The sequence below is a fragment of the Anabrus simplex genome, chromosome 7 (genome assembly GCF_040414725.1).
Source record: "Anabrus simplex isolate iqAnaSimp1 chromosome 7, ASM4041472v1, whole genome shotgun sequence".
NCBI lineage: Eukaryota > Metazoa > Arthropoda > Insecta > Orthoptera > Tettigoniidae > Anabrus > Anabrus simplex.
In genome coordinates, this window is record NC_090271.1 from 183,207,978 (window position 1) to 183,223,566 (window position 15,589).

Here is a 15,589-nt window from a genome sequence, read left to right on the forward strand (position 1 = left end):
TAATTGGTAAAGAAATTTAGGCTATATCTAAATACTCTAATGTAACAAAGAATAGGCGTGTACATCATGAAAGGAAACAACGTGAATTTAACAAATGTATAACTCTAAACAAAACCAATGCTTGTCTGTTGGGGTCTTATAAGTTAACAATGCTCAATTATAATAATTATCATAATATTAATGAAATAAATAACATAATTGCACACAGGTGAAAATAGTGATGTAGGTGTTTAAAATATTATCCTACTTAGCCTAAGTTTTAGGTTATACAAGCCAAGTCAATAAACCGAAGGGTAAAAATACCGCGCGAGTTGGCCGTGCGGTTAGGAGCGCGCAGCTGTGAGCTCGCATCCGGGAGATAGTGGGTTTTGAACCCCACTGCCGGCAGCCCTGAAGATGGTTTTCCGTGGTTTCCCATTTTCACACCAGGCAAATGCTGAGGCTGTACCTAAGGCCACGGCCGCTTTGTTCCCATTCCTAGGCCTTTCCTGTCCCATCGTCGCCATAAGACCTATATGTGACGGTGTGACGTAAAGCAAAAAAAAAAAGAAAAAAGAAAAAAAAGAAAAGTAAAAGTCACAGCACCCAAAGACATTCCTGTATTGAGCGACTAAAATGTCACCAGGACACTTTTCTTTCCTGATATGCTCAGCTTGTTAAAAGCCAAATGTAATTAATGTTATTGGCTTCACGCCCCGCTAACTACTACTACGATTTTTGGGAGACGCCGATGTGCAGGAATTTAGTCCTGCAGGAGTTCTTTTACGTGCCAGTAAATCTACCGACACGAGGCTGACGTATTTGAGCACCTTTAACTTCCACCGGACTGAACCAGGATCGAACCTGCCAAGTTGGGGTCAGAAGGCCAGCACCTCAACCGTCTGAACCACTCAGCCCGACTTGTGAAAACTAGATGAAGTCATATTTATCTTTATCATGTTTAATTTTTTCCCTCCACAAAGATATTTAATTCTCTTTCAAGGGCCCCGGAAGTGGGTAGGCCAGTTGTCCCAACCATAAATATTTTTTTTGGGGGGGAATGATAGATTATAGCCCTATAGTACTATGATCTTTCTTTCTTTCCTTCTTTCTTTCTTTCTTTCTTTCTTTCTTTCTTTCTTAATCAGTTTATCCTTCAGGGTTGGTTTTATCTCGGACTCTGCGAGGGATTTCACCTCTACCACTTCAAGGGCAGTGTCCAGGAACGTGAGACTTTGAGTATGGTGATGAAACTGATGAGGAGGGCCATTACCTCGCCCAGGCGGCCTCACCTGTTATGCTCAACAGGGGCTTTGTTGGAGGATGGGAGGATCGGAAGGGATAGACAAGGAAGAGGGAAGGAAACGGCCGTGGCCTTAGGTGCCTGGAGGAGAAGTAGGAAAATACGAAAAACCACTTCGCGGATGGCTGAGGTGGGATTCGAAACCGTTCTACTCAGTTGACCTCCCGAGGCTGAGTAGAGCCCGTTCCAGCCCTCGTACTATTTGTTTTCAACTTTCATGGCAGAGCCGGGAATCGAAACCGGGCCTCTGGGAGTGGCACACATTAACCACTTCACCACAGAAGCGGACTAGTACTATAATGCTACCTATATGTTTATGTTGGTGCTGAAATCCGATTTCTTACTTTACTAATGCTGAAAGCCCGAAAATGTAATGTTATTCTTTAATAGGGGAATCAGTCTAGAAGGAAATGTTGAAAGTGATGTGATATCTATCCAGGTTAGTTGTTATCCTAATACTATGGGTTACAGTACATTGCACGTATATAAAAGACGCCACTTTCAAACTTGCTTGTTATCCGCGAATTTCTGCGACCACAAAAGTCACATTTTTCAAGAATGATGACATCTACACATGGTAGATTGTCTGACTGTGCTGTTTTGAACGTTTCTTCTGTCATTTCGAAGTTATTCGCGATCATGAATAATAAACAATCGGCTTTTAGCAACGGCTGATGCACAACGGCTGGTAGAGCTCCATGCGGTACTGGATCGTGACGTCACAGTGCGCCGCTTACGTCAGAGGCCGTTTCACTCGCCTTGCGGAAAGGCACTATTAAATATTTTTTTAATGGTAGAAAACAAGGCAACATACCACAATGTAATACGTTTACGTACTATTTCATTGGTGTACTTTTCAAAAAATATATTTTTGAAAATAATGCATGTTCCCAATTGTTGCTTGTGAACTGAAAAGGTTCAACATTGATATTGCTGCACTCAGTGAAACGAGGCTTGCAAATGGACAACCGAAGGAACATGGTGGAGGTTATACCTTCTTTTGGAGAGGGAATTCAAATGAGCCCTGTATCCATGGAGTTGGTTTTACTATCATCATCATTTTACAGTTCCAGTTTCCCGGGTACTGTTGGCGAGCCTCTTCCATTCTGTTGCTAATGACGTCCTCCAGTGTCCTTCCCCGATCTGCAATGTTCATCTTTATGATGTCCATCCAGTGGGTTCTTGGTCTTCCCACCATCCATTTCCCTGCCACAAGTCTCTCCAATTTAACATATCGATGGCCTAGAATGAATACCTCGTATCTCACAAAGTTCTTCCTATCCATCATTTCATTTAAGACGGGTCACGGCTTCCAGCCACATCTGGGTATGCAGTCCATCAGAACAATGTTTGTTGGGTTTATTTTCCTATGCTTATGAGTAAAGGAAAATGAACCTTATAAAAATTATACTCTAGTTAGTAAATACGTCACACAAACATACTTTCCTATAGTACAGTACGGTAAGGTACATTTTCCTTCACACATCGGCATAGGAAAAAAGAACACAACGTACATTGTTCTGATGGACTGTATATTCATATCCATGTGTGGCTGGGAGGCGCGGCCATTCTTAAGGGAAAAACTGGATAGGAAGAACTTTGTGAGATACGAGGTATTCATTCTAGGCAGTCGATACGCTGTCCTTGTTGGCTCCATCCTCATTACATGCCCAAACCACCTCAGTCTGAACATGCTAACCCGATCTAACAATGGTGTAACAATCCCAGCTTCCTTCCTAACCACATCATTCCTTAACTTGTCCATTTGGTTTTTTGAATTGTGGACCTAAGGAACTTCATCTCGGATGCCTGCAACCTTGACGAGTCTTTCTTAGTGAGGGTGCAGGTTTCAATACCATAGAAGATTGAACATCACCAGCTTTGATTTTGTTGGTACTTTGAGATCCTAGAGGAGAGTTCGTACTTGCTGGCAAAACTGAGAGCTCTTCTACACTCTATTTGCCACCTCCTTTGTGGCTAGTATATCTTGAGATATTACACTGCCGAGGTATGTAAAGCTTTCCACAGTTTCTAGTGGATGGTTTCCTAGCATGATGTTCGCTGGTCATCCCTCTCTGTTTGTTGCCATCACTACTGTTTTGAGGTCACTTATCTTCAGATTGAACTCCTGGAACTTAAACCTTCCATTCATTGAGTCTCGACTGTACTTGTTCCTCAGTTTCTCCCCAGATCATGACATCAGTGAAGGCCATTGCATTTAGTTTACTAGAGGTTTTCTTGATGTTCATTATGTCAACCATGATGGTGATAAACAATAACGGGGATAGTGCACTGCCTTGCTGGACTCCACTTTCGGTCTTGAACCAGTATGAATGTCCGTCACCCAATCGCACACAGCTGGTACAGTTCTCATACAGCATCTAAACTTTCCTCACCAGTCCCTCTGGCACATTTCTTTTTCTCAGACATTCCCATTTCTTGTCTCTTGCAGTGCTGCCATATGCCTTCTCAATGTCAAGGAAAACCATAAACAGATCTTTGCCTTTTTCCCAATATTTTTCCATTAATATATGAACACTGAAGATTTTACTATCAAGAATAAAATTGTTGATTATCTTGATGGGCTCAACATGTGGTATGAACAAAAGGCTCATGACCCTTTTCCTTAAGCTCACTAATAACTAGCGAGTTGCAATAATTAATGCATACGCTCCGACTCTCACCTCCGATGACGACCAGAAGGAAGAATTCTAAACTCAATGTGCTCCTAAAAAAATATACCACAGCCAGATAAAATTATCTTTCTAGGAGACTTCAATGCCCGAGTTGGCAGGGATTCAACATTATGGTCTGGTGTAATTGGTAAAGGTGTCGGTAAAAGCAACCCTTAATGGAACTCTTTTGCTAACCAAATGTTCTGAACAGAGCCTTGTAATCACGAACACACTCTCCCGACAAAAAAACAAATTTAAAACTTCATGGCAACACCCCAGATCAAAACACTGGCATCTAATCGATTACGTGATTGTGCATGTCCGAGAAATGTGGCATATTCATCACAAAGGCTTTGATAAATGCTGATGACGGCTGGACTGATCACCGATTGATGCCATCTGTTATAGCTCTGCAAGTAAATCAGAAGCACAGGAAGCAGGGAAAGCATATCATATGTAGGGTGAACACAGAGCATCTCAAAAGATGATAGTGTTAAATATAAATTACATTAACTCCTTGATGAAAAGCTGCCTGAGAATTATCCAGAGAATGTCGAAGACCATTGGCAAAAGTTCCAAGTCAGCAAAGCTCTCAGCCTGTGAAGAATCGGCTGGTTTCGCCAAAAAGAAACATGCAGATTGGTTTGATGAGAATGACCTAGAAATTAAGTTTCTCATAGAAACGAAAAGGAAAGCATTTAATGTCTGGCAAAATGACCCTAAATCTACCTCCAAACGGCAAATGTATCAAAATCAAAAGCTGAAGTCCAGGGGAAAACTTGGGCCATGAAAAACCAATGGTGGATATCTAAATCCCATGAAATAGCAGCACCTAGTTGACATGAACAACACCCATAATTTCTTCAATGCAACTAAAACTGTATAAGCTCTTCAAGAAAGGGAACACATCACTAGTTTACCACATACACAAGCTCACTGACAAGATATGGCAAACTGGAACCATACCTGGTGATCTAAGGAATGCCCTGATAGCAGAAGTGCCAACCTTAGAAGTGGGTTATCAGTAATCCCATTTTTAACTCGCGCACATCCGCCCCCACCTCAAAACGTTGAGTCACATCCAAAGCACCCCGTTTGCCCTTTCCTACAGCAATTTATTCTAAAGTATATCATATTACACAATAATTTTTTGCTCATTACCTGTTAGTTCTGCGATAAAAAATTCTTTGTAGCTTGTTTCGCACCCAGCAGCTGCTTTTCAGTGAAGGTTTTCTTGAAACATACTTCCCCTTGAGATAACATTTTCGTCTTCAGAACCATAAGCGATTCCAGTGTAGATGTACCTAATGTAGGCCTGAATTCTGCCTGATTTTTCCTAACACTGAAAACTCTTTCTGTGGGAGAGTTACTATGAGGTACACTTAGTACTGCAAATACAGCATTACTTAAGGTTTTATACTTAATTTGCCACTTTCATTTTTAAGCTCTGCAATGCTGCCCCAATTCACATCAATGTTAGGTCCATGTACAATATATTCAGGGAAAGTATTACACTGGTAAACTGCAAATTCCTCTTTTAGTTTGTCATGTTCACTTTCCTTGACCAAAGTTGGGAATCTTCGAAGAAAATATTCAAGAGATGAATAGGAAACCTTCATTCTGAGAGAGATGTCTACAACTTCGGCATGATGAAGAAATTCATTACCAAGGGGAAATTTCCTGATAATGTAACTGCAAGCTGCCATATAAAACTCTTCTTAGAGAATTATAAAACATTTCTTCATCACAGCAGTCATTATCTTTCAAGTATGCACTAGCTTTTGCTCCAATTACCAAGTCCTCATTGGCTTTCTGGTATTTCCTCCTCTTGAATTCAACACTCAGAAAGGAGGTAGATTCTGACTGAATAGAACATGGCTGAACAAATCTGACTAATAAGTCAGTTAAAAGATCAGTAAGTTTCCTCGTAAGAAGATGTATGGTTGGAGCATCTTGTTGCAGAAATATATTCACTGAGTTAAAAACAGGAAGTGTACTCTGAAGAAAGTAGCAAAACAGTTTTGTGTGTGGGTCTTGTATGAAAGATTTCACAGTTTCAAACTGCTTGGAGCTCTCATTTTTATGCTGGGTCTCACTACAAAACATGAGTGTCAAGGCTATCCACTGCCCAAGAGCTCTATCAATAGACTGAAGTGAGAGCCAACGGGTACTGACATTTCAAAATTTTGTGACCCACTGTGCTACAAACAGCCTGATAAACTTTCAATGTGTTTTGCCTTTTAGAGCTCTTATCAAGATAGTAATATTACTGAACCAAAAAGTTCTCTACATTGACTGGTAATTGGGCTGCTGCTTTTTGTGCACAGATGTGTACGAGATGACATGAACAACCTGGGACATAAACAGAAGAATGCCTGTCCTTCACAAATTTGGCGACACCTTTATTTGCCCCTATCATCGTGTATGAATTGTCAGATGAAAAAGAAATGCAAATATCCCATGGAATGGCTAAAGAAGAAAATTCACTATTAATAACAGAGAAAATTCCCTCACCTGTATTGTCGGTACTCTCTAACAATGACAATAGAAGAGTTGATATTTGGCCTCTCTGAGCATTAAAGAAAGAGACAACTATAGGATAAAGTTTAACTGCATTTGAATCCGTACTACCATCAGTAGCCAAAGTAAAAGGCATTACTGTATTTGCAAAAGTTAATATATTTCCTTTTTGCCCCAGATGCCGTTATTGAACTAAAGCAGAGATTTTAGTTCTCGCACAACCATATTTCTGAGATATTTTAGAGTCAGGGAACATTGATCTAAACAAATTTCCAGCATGGTCTGAAACTGATAACAAAATATTATGCTCCAAATAAATGATGTGAACACCAATTCGACATTTGTTACCACAGTTTCATTACTTTTTACGAAGAACGATGAAACAGACTGGTTTCATAATTTTGATTCACTGTATGTGTGATGTTTCTTGGATTCTATGTGTCTTCTGCAATCATCTCGTCCACCGTGAGCCACAGAGAAATCACACGAACACACACTGCAGAACATGTGGTTTTCACTAACATGTGAAGCAAGGTAGGCATGGCCATTCCTTTGCGTAACCACCTCGATATTTCTGCAACTGCTGTCTTCTTAGAAGAAGATGCAATTTGACAATTGCTCCGTTTCATTTTACAAAACCAATCACTTCTTTTCGAATCAACGACTAGGATAATTAGAACTGAAACGCGCTAAACATACCACTTGTTCTACGCGCACTGGAGAACAGCAGAGCAAGGAGTAGAGCCTACCTCACAGCCGACTTGATGCGTCATTTCCATATCATTCTAGCTAAGAGAGCAGCGTGTATCTATGTAGCTGGCCGCGATTTCCCAACGCTCGCGGGAAACAAGAAGAAGTAACGACCAAATAACTGCAAAATATGTTTAGTTGCCAACTTACAAATATTGAATCGAGGAGGGTTGACCAGTAAGGCTCTAAGGGATTGAGCATTTTTTACTTCTTTCCTTTTTTTCGTAGAAATTAATTTTTATCGTGACAATGTTGCTTTTCCGTAATAATTTCCCCTTCGACCGCAATGCCGTAAGCGCAGAGTGAAATTCGTAATCATTACGGACAATCCATAATAGTTGGCACCTCTGTGATAGTAACCATTTGAAAAGGGTGATAATAATAACAAATAATGATGGACTCTCCTGAGACTACTCTAATAATGTACGCTGATGTCATGGCACTGGGATCGAGCTCAAAGGCAGAACTACAGACAACAATGATGAAGTTAGAAGCTTGGGCTTCAGATAACAAATTTGAAATTAACCAGGAAAAGACAGTACAGATGGTGTTCAGAAAAGGTGGCAAGACAGCCAAGGACAATGCTATATCACTAAAAAATAAAACACTAGAAATAGCCAAGAAATTTGAATATGTGGGCATCACGTTCCAAACGAGCATGACATCCTTCAATTACTACGTCATAGACAGAACGACAGCAGCAATCAGAGCCATTCACAATTTCAAGAATATATTTATGCTATCCCTTAGTGTCCAACAACGGACCATTTTTATCCTTTAACACAGCGATGACTTTATTCAAGACCGCAATAACCCCAATTGTCACATATGGAATCAAAATAATATGGGGCAACCTGACAATCAGTGACTTGGAGAGGATAGAAAGAGTCAAAGTAAGATTCCTCAAGAAGGCCCCAGGAGTAGGTAAACTGGCACCCTCCAGACTTGTTTATGTATTGACACGAAAAACTTACTTCATTGAAGATCTACGACTCAATCTACCACTGCCATCTACCGGCCCATTCCAAGAGCTTCAGAAACAACTTCTTAAGAAACGCGCTGAAATAGACCCCGAATTCTACAGCAATGACGCCATGATCAATCGTAACTGGATCAAACAACTTCAAGAACAAAGACATGTCATAACAAGATATACGATATGTGGCTTCCACAACAAAATATGCACAAAGACAAAATTCTACAACTCAACAGATGACTGTGTTTGTACACTGTGTAAGGAAAAGTGCTACTGCTACCATCTGCTAAAGTGCAAAAACAGACTCAAAACTTTTAACAGAATACAGAAAAATGTAAATTAACACACCAAAATTTAATACTCATTTGAGTGCTCCTGATAAATATATATAAAAGTGTGATAGGGCACAATGTGGCAACTATCAAGAGATATCGTCGTTTTCTGCTGCTGGCAAAATTCTCGTCAGAATACCGACCAGCCGAAACAATGTTGCCTGAAACTCAATGTGGCTTTAGACCAAATCAAGGCATGAGGCACAACTGATATGATCTTCTGTGCCAGGCAATTGCAGGAAAAACTCAAGAGAACAAGGTCAGTCTCTATATATGGCATTCTTTGATATTGTTAAGGCCTTTGATTCAGTCAATCCAAAATTCATACAGATTGATTACTGCATGATGACATGAATGGTGCAGTCCTTTACAACAGTGGACCTGGAGAACCATTTAAGATCACAATGGGTGTAAAACAGGGCTGTGCAATTGCCCCCACACTGGGGTTTTCCATATATATATTGGTGGGTAGAATTTGTACCATATTTTCTTGCGTAATTAACACACTTTTTTGACAAAAAAATACAGGCGAAAAATTCAGAAGCATAAATTATTCAAGGAATTCAGATATTTAAAAAAATATTTACAATTCATTTACATTTAAAAGATACATCTGAAAAGTCAAAAAGGGTACATCACGTAAGTTGGACACGTGGGTTTGAAGTACCGACACTGGAAAATATTCTTCCAGTAACGAGCTGCCAATATGACCTGAAGTGAAATAAACATGAACTAATGTAAGTACATAATAATGATACACCAGCAAAAAAGAAAACTGTCCAACACGAGAAGGGCCGGGCATTGGAGGGACCCTGCTAGATTTCCCCAAATCGTTCATATCCAACCATTTACGAGTGACATGTCCATCTACCCTTTTTTCTTGGATATGAAAGTGGATCACTCAAGGAAATTTTACTTTAGGCATTGTTTTTCGTTTTAGAACAACGTAAGGTGCAAGTTTCTGCCATCACCTGTTGCAGCAAGCATTGCAGTACATAGTTTTTCGCTTCCAGTATTGCGTACGTTCAGTTTGATAACACTCGATGTCCCTTGTTTGACTTTGTGGCATATGGTAACCGATTGGCGTCTGACCTGCGGTTCCTATTGGAGAGAACAAATATACCTTCAGTTTACGCTCTCAATGATAAAATGATGAAAATCGATTACTTTTTGGTTGAAATCATTCGGCATTTTTTGGCATAATGTTGTTCTTTGTCGAAGAGAAAGTCCATTTCTCTTCATAAAATGAATCATCCAATCTGTTACGAAATAATATGTTTAAACAGATCTGCCTTTACTTTTGGAAACTTGCCTCTTTTTGGTCCGCGAAATGCTTTGCGAGACTTGTTGGTCACTTGAAGTGAACTTCTCTGTTACCGTGGTAGTGCATGTTGCATTCGGACACTGAATACTTGCAGCCTCCTGCCCTGTGCCCCTATGTTTCGGCGTAACTGATCACCATGAGTTTATATGATGCAGTATTACCCAAATTCTTGCTTATTCTGGACTAACAAACAATTTTGAGATCACAGCTAACGCATGTCCTGTACCCGAAACTAGTGCAGTGGTATTTTCTACCAGCTGAAAAACAGCACGTTGCCCAGTATTTGAAATAAATTTGGAATGCCCGGTTTCGCAATAGGAAGGCTGCTACCCGAATATAGAGCGTTCCAACCTTAAATTGCAGCACAGCAGTAATGGGATAATTCCGTCTCTTTCCTTCTCCCATGTTTTGCGGGTAGCGCTGTCCTACTCTAATGCAGCGGGTTTGCAAATATCCGTAAATCAGAATGTTATCAGTTACAATGGGTGAATATCGTATTATGTACAGAATTTCAAGGCGCATTTGATGCTGTTAACAAAAAAAATTGAGTGTGAAAATGGTAATATAATGGAAAGTTTCGCCAAATGCAAAATCTTCATTGCATAGAACTTATCATGTCATAACTCCTATTTTATATTCTTAATTTTCCTAATTTTTTCACTGCTGGTAAAGAAACATTTCAGCTCGATGTAGATAAGTTTATTTTAAAATTTAAATGATAACAAAATGCAGTATATGCATTTATTTTCAGTCATGTTCAGGTAATTTTATGTGCAGGCACGAAAAAGTCATTCGCTGGCCAGCATCTTTCCTATTGAATTTGCATGGGGGGTCAAAGCGAGGCAAATGGTCTTCAGATATGGAAGTTATTTTTAAAATAATCCTGAAGTTATCTTGCTTAGTTCTTAATTTGTGACAGGAAGAATATCTCCTTGAATTTTGGTTTTGTGCGACTTGGCTGGCTGGCTGTCTGGCTGAAGTACCGGTAATGATCTCCCAAACATGCGCTTTTAACATTTCCAGACAGTCGCATGCAGTTCAGTGCTCATTTCGTCAGTAGTATGTATAATAGTGATTAAATATATATCAGTGACATATGTACAATTCTTGAGGGAAAGTGTATTTCGTTTGTGTGGTTCATGAGTTCGTGCTCGTGCGTAGGGATCTAATTTCGAAGAAAAAGTGCAGAAGAATCATGGCGTGGTTAAAGCAAAGCAAATGTTCTTTGGATATGGAGTTATTTTAAAATCATACCTCAAGTCCTTATCTCGTTATCTCTTCATTTATGACAGGGAGAACGTCTCGTTTGTTTACGTTTCACGAGTGACTTGGCTGGCTGAGCTTTTAAATATACTGACAGCCGTGTGTAGTGGTGTTCATTTAATCAGTATTATAAGATTGATTAAATAAAGATCAGCGAGATAAATATATATATAAAATATTTAATCGCGTGTGGCCTCCGAAGAGGCCGAGTGCAGGTCATTCCAGTTGACGCCGCATAGGTGACCTGCGCGTCTATAAGAATGTGGCCCTACCTGTGACGAATTCTAATGCTGAAGACGGTACACACACCCAGCCCCCGAGCCATTGGAATTAACCAATGAAGGTTAAAATCCCCGACCCGGCCGGGAATCGAACCCGGGGCCCTCTGGACCAGAGGCCGGCACGCTAATCATTTAAGCCATGGAGCCGGACAAGATCAGTGTTAAATGTATAGTTCTTGAGGACAAGTCGATTGTGTTTGTTTAGTCCATGTAGTTGTCAGTACGTGCTCTTGCGGGGGCTTCTTAGTTCGAAGAAAAAGTGCCGAAGGATGTACAATGGATCGTCAAATTAAAAAGAAACGTTCCGTAGGTAAACTCGGGAAAAGAACGCAATATTATGAGTGTCCTGGATTATTTTTTAAAGACTATGAATATGAGCAGCGCAGTCAGTGAAACAGCTAAAGCTACAGGTTGTTCCGAAAGAACAATCTATGCTCTAAGATGTGCAGGTCATGTACATGTGTGTACACATGGTCCTTTGCAAACTCCCGGAAAAAAAAAAAAGAGAAGCAAAAAAGAGAAGAATGGATGAAAAATGCAAGGAAAATGAAATGATGAAATTGTGCGAAGTGGAGTGCATCGGGTGGTTCACTCTCTTTTATTTGCTAACATACCACCGACATGAACGTGATTTTGAGTCGGCTAAATGGAGAAGATTCTTTGCCACGATTTTCCAAAACTACGTTGTATCGCTTCTTACATGATATAGGCTTCCGTTATTTAAAATGGGGGTAATAAAGCAGCTTTCAATGAAACCGATGAAATTATTAATTGGAGGCACAGATATCTCAGGGAGATAAAACGTTTGAGGACACAAAATAAAGCTATAAATTACACAGATGAATCGTGGGCAAATATTGGACAGACATTAACAAAAGAATGGAAGGATATGACAGTGAAAAGTGCACGGCAGGCCGCCATTGAAGGGGCGAGTTCAGGACTTAGGCCACCGAAAAGCCAAGGACCGTGATTTTACTTAGTCCATGCGGGTAACGAACAAGGTTTTGTTCCAAATGCTGAACTAACATTTTTATGCCATAAAAACATAAAGACAATTGGGCAAATTTCGTGAACGAAGTAAAGAAAAATGAAAGAGATTTCTCGAAAGCAGACGAATTACAGGACGATGTCGACGAGGAAAAGTTTTTAATACGACTTTCTTCATCGTCCGGATCATCCTCAAGTTCATCTCCTGAACCCGGTTCATCCAAAGCGGGAACATCAGGCCTTGCAGAAAGGACAGAAGGTGTACATCCAATGTCTGAGAGCAACGCCAGTGATTAAGGTAAGTTGTATTTATTTTACCATCCTACAAATATTAGTTTATGAATGAATGAACGTAAAATTACAAAAGAAAAATGTGAAACTGTGACGCCTTGTTTGAGTCACACTCGAGCATGATCTTCACAAGTCGATTTCGCAACAGTGCGCTCCATCTACGCTGTACTGCAATTTAAGGTTGGAACGCTCTATAGTTGACATCTTTATTTCGAAATGCATCTGGAGCTGCGTAAGGGATATTCGAAGAAGTGGGTGCATCAAATGCATGAACATTTCTTTTTCTCCACTTTGGGCCTAAAAATATTTGGATGCGAAAAATTATGCAAGGACGTTAATATGCAAGAAAATATGGTATATAGGACTATTCAATCTTAGCAGACTGTGAGCAAACACTAAAGGTATCTACTACTACTATTCTTGAACTCCAGTATGCAGACAATATTGTTATATTGGCAAACTCTGAAGATGATCTTCAGGATAATATGGATGAATTTAACAAGGCATATAAGAGCACTGGCCTAGGCATAAAACCAGTAAAACGCAAATTTTATATCAACCTGCACCAACCTGTAATGCTGCTGCCCCTGCTATCACGATTAATGAGACTAGCTTAAAAAATATTGGACACTTTCCCTATTTGGGCAGTAACCTTTAAACAAATGCAAACATTTATGCTAAAGTAAACTCGTGTACTCATCCTGAGGTGGTGCAGCTCTTTTCAGGCACACCCCCCAATGGAGGCGAGTTGCATGTACCATTTCAACCACATACCAGCCCTCCTGCCATTCTTAAATTTCTGGCAGTACCGAGAATCGAACCCAGGCCCCCGAGGACGGCAGCTAATAACACTAACCGTTACGCTACATTAATGCTGAAATTCAATATTGTTTCAAATGTGCCAGTGCAGCCTATGGCTGTATGCGAATTAGGGTGTTTGACAACCGTAACATCAGTACTCAAACTAATCTGTATGTATACCGAGCCGTTGTTGTTTCTGTGACAAGAATTTACGCTACCCTCATTTGTTGGACATATGTATTTGTGTGTGGGGACTTTATCTACCATTCTTGGCCATTGTTTGAATTGCCGTTAATTTATGTGCCTGAACTATGCCTATTTAAAATGCATATTTTGCTATTGTTACGTCTGTAGCTTCGAAATTTCTGATTCGCCCAATAAATTAGTTGAAGTGCGCGCGCACCTAGTCTACTGCTTTGAACTGAGCGATGCGCTTCTCGTTGACTGGAAGCCAGTCTGTTGCCGGCTGACTGCCATGACTGACGCATTGGGTAAAGCTGTCGTGTACAAGATGTGGTTGAAAGTTGTTGGAGTGGAGTCTGATAATCCAGGCTAATAGCCACGTGAATTAAGGCATTTGCCTCAGTTGTAGCGTAATTATGTTTTAGTATGTTTCATATTTACAGTTCTTTAGTATTTGCGTGACCGGAATATCTGAAGGAGGGCAATTCATTGCAAAATGGCCTAGAACCTAAGCTATTGGATTACCATATATTACATTGGACACCCAAGGATGTAAATACAAGTATCATCTTAATTGTTTCGAAACTGTTCTACTGGCAGATTATTTGGAGAAGTGACATCTATAGTATTAAAAAAAATTTTTTTGGCAACGCTGCTAATATTATTTCGTGTCTACTCCGCAACTGTAATTGAAATTAGGCCTCTAGTTTATGGACATGTCAGCCACCGTTTATTCATTAAATTAAACTAGAATTTCTTCTGCATCGTTCATTTTAATGATATAAATTGTATCTTCTAAACATTAAAATGTAACCTAACTAGATTTTTGTAAAATTCTATATCCAAATCATTAATTATGGAGTAATTCTGGAACTTGGTACATGCGCTGATGTCGGGCAAATTATTCCATTCCTTTAATTTAAATTGAGATTATCGCTGTGATACCTTTTTCTGTTTCATAAGTTATTATTATTAAATTAGTTGGTGGATTTCCTTCTACTTTTTTTGGTTCATATTTGTGGTATCCATTGGACTGTTATCAATGTTTTGAAAGACGTTGTGTGCTAGTATTGTTTTTGTGATCATTGTTTAATTACTTATGGGATGGTTTATTTCCAGTCTTATTTGGCCATTACTGTTTTCCAGAGCCTCCTAAAATTAAAATTTAATAACCGGCATTTAAGTTCTCTATTAATATTTGGTTGGAGGAAATGTTAAATTCAAAATATTATATTATTGTAATATCGAGGTTGTAGGAAGCTGAAATTTGTTCCTGCCATTTCTTGATGATACGCTTACCCTCCTCAGACAATTCGCGCCTGTGTTTTCTTTCTTTCATTCACTGCTGTGTGTCATATTTTTATCTTATCTCCGGCACGCTAATTTTGTGTGGGCCTTGCCTGTTGTTTTAAGTTGGATGTTGGCTTGGTTTTAGGAAGCTGCATGCTTCGTGTGGACCATTGTTCTGTTTTTCTGTGGATTTTTAATTGTGTTTCCCTTCGTAATGTGTAAATAATTTGGGAAATATTTTTAAAATTTTGGGGTTTGTACTATTCTCTCTTGTGTTCTTTTATTATTTACGGGTGGAATATTTGATTGGCTTTCATTGCCTTCAATGTTATGTGTGATTCCGTGTTTCTGGAATGATTGAAATGCTTGTGTACAGGGCCTGGAAACAAATTTCAGTTTAGTGAGATTTATTGTAGTACACCTGCTTACAAAAACTCTGGTCAGTGGTGTAATGAATTTTCTAAAGCACAGATCCATTTTAACATTTGTCATTTATTGATTCTAATGCAAGATATAGTTTGTAATCTGAGTGTGTTTTCAAGATTTTAATTATTTTAAAAATAGACATTTTTCTCTTATTTTAATGAATTAAATAAGATTTTTTAATGGGGTATATGTTCTTCTATTTACTTAT